Source organism: Anneissia japonica, unplaced genomic scaffold (assembly GCF_011630105.1).
Source record: "Anneissia japonica isolate Jap-2015-1 unplaced genomic scaffold, ASM1163010v1 scaffold287848_len282238_cov107, whole genome shotgun sequence".
Taxonomy (NCBI): domain Eukaryota; kingdom Metazoa; phylum Echinodermata; class Crinoidea; order Comatulida; family Comatulidae; genus Anneissia; species Anneissia japonica.
This window is the reverse complement of record NW_022701964.1, coordinates 276,455-278,732: the sequence shown is the minus strand read 5'-3', so window position 1 is coordinate 278,732 and position 2,278 is coordinate 276,455. Positions and strand designations below refer to the sequence as shown.

Sequence of the window (2,278 nt, the reverse complement as noted above, 5' to 3'; positions counted from 1 at the left end):
CTACAGTAATTATTCGTAGAAGTCTAATGAAGGTAAGCCTATCCAATAGTGACGTTAAAGGGTCGAAACCAGGACATAACTCCGACTTTAGATTGACAATGATTGAAAAATGTTAAATACAGGCACAATGTATACATCCTATGTACAGAGTCCAGTTAGAATATGTAATTATGTATCAAATTGATATATTATTATTACTTTACTATTATTATTATTATTATCATATACATACATACATACAAACAAATATATATTTGTATATTTTCTTATAAGTCATATAATTCAGCTTGTCAGACGGTCTTTAAGGCACAATGCTACACGACCTTCGTTAGACCCACTCTTAAATATGCCTCTGCCGCTTTGGCTCCTCACACACAAGCCAATATCAATATACCTGTATATATACAGTATACACTTTTGTATTAACAAAATAACATTATTTAATTCAAGATTTGAAAAGGATGACATTTATCAATGATGTTTTAAGAATTCCGCATGAAGGGCGATGCAAAAATGGATCCGTATTTGATGGAATCGAGGCATTTTGTATGGTTTTTTTTATCGTTTTGCGTATCATGTCGATATGCAGACATGGTTCCAAACTTCGGTCGGTCATAACAGAGTTGTTTTAGGCAACGTGCAAAATCGTGGACATCATTATTTACGACAATTGTAGCCATCTTTTGGAAACTCTCCAACAGCCATGACTTGCTCCAGATAAGCTTCAAGAATTTTGTAATGGGACCGTTCTACCCGTTTGTAGACCTGTACAGTCGCAAAGAATTATGTAAAATGGGCATAAAAGAATTCATGGTAATAAATTTCAGTCTGTTGTCGCCCCGAATGGATTAATCGCAAACCTCGGCTCTTCGAATTATATTTGTAGCTAAAAATATTTGAATTGAGCATCTCTTTCACTAAATCATTGTCCATTTCTTCATCCCATCTAAATAGGAAAAAAATAAATTTAAATTCATTGAAAATTATTATAAATGGCATTTGTTGATAAAGTTTACTCAAGAATCAAGAATAAAGTTCCATTATTGCATTAATCAACATGACATTACATACATTTGATGTGAGGTGCTTAGTACTTGAGGTCATCATAATAGTACTCATTTTTAAGAGATACATTAAGTCCTCATTTTATTAGTAGAAAAAAAGAAATAAAAAATTAAGATGTTTTTTATGGTGCAAAGTAACAAAAACTTTAATAGGTTTGAGTTAAATATTGGCAGTGGTATTGAAGGAATATATACAGTAATATTTGTTCATTTACATTGACATATCACTAATACCTTTTGATCTTTTTTGTTGCTGATTCTTAATCTGCTGATGTGGTCAATGGTGCTACTGAAATTAATAAAATTATACATTGATTGAAGTATTATTTGTATTTATTATTTTATATTATTATTTAATATTATTATTTAATATTATTATTATTATTAACAGTGTTATTGATGTTGTTTTTGTTGTTATTATTATTATTAATAATAATATTCGGTTACTTTATTATTTTTGTTATTAATTATTATTGATATTATGAATTTTCACTATTATTATTACTATTATCTATTTGGGTTTATTACAAACAAGTAGTTTTGCCTGTCATGGTGACTGTATTCTAAGACAAGATCAATAAGGTTGGAAAACTTACCAGTACAAATCAGCTTATCTTGAAAACCTACAACAATGGGTATTGCTCCTGGTGTTTGTTGTCCATCTGAAACAGATACAGTAAGCGTGTACAAAACTGGTAAAAAAGACAGACTCAAAATGTGTGTTGTAAAATTGCATGATGGTATTACAGTATTAACAAAAAAAGAGAAAGAAAAAGAATTCTCTACCCAAAACACACCCAAAAAACGAACATACCTAGGCCTCAGGCCTATATAAAATATCTAGACCTAAATAAAACGGCACATTACTAAAATCCAATATAACAAAAAATTGGTATAGTAATATAGGCCTTAACTTACATGCAAAAAGCTGTTGGATAGAGTTGATTCCGGAACTTGCATTTGTAGTGGGTAGAGTACTATTGAACGTTAATAATCTGAAAAAGTAAAGTCAATGAATATTTACTAACTTGGGTACAGTATGTCATTTATTTTTTAGGCCCTAGCCTAGCCTTAGGCCATGCCTAATTATAGGAATAATAAATAGCCCGATGCATCTGCTTTTTCGTATCTAATTTATTTTTATATTTTTTCTTCAATCCATATATTCTTGTAGGGCTTTATGCCTTTATGGTAGTAGTACAGTAGTAGTAGTA

At 30.2% G+C, this 2,278-nt stretch overlaps 1 long non-coding RNA gene across 2 annotated transcripts; it reads right to left on the bottom strand.

Moving 5' to 3' along the window:
* Positions 1–552: 552 nt before the first annotated feature.
* LOC117103767 lies at positions 553–2,264 on the bottom strand. 2 transcript variants are annotated; one of them, XR_004444651.1, is made up of 4 exons: positions 1,983–2,264; positions 1,661–1,726; positions 1,299–1,353; positions 553–946 (listed from the first exon to the last, which is right to left on the bottom strand). It is a non-coding gene; the product is annotated as an uncharacterized LOC117103767 (long non-coding RNA). The 2 variants fall into 2 exon arrangements; XR_004444650.1 differs by lacking the exon at positions 1,299–1,353.
* Between the last annotated feature and the right edge of the window lie 14 nt (positions 2,265–2,278).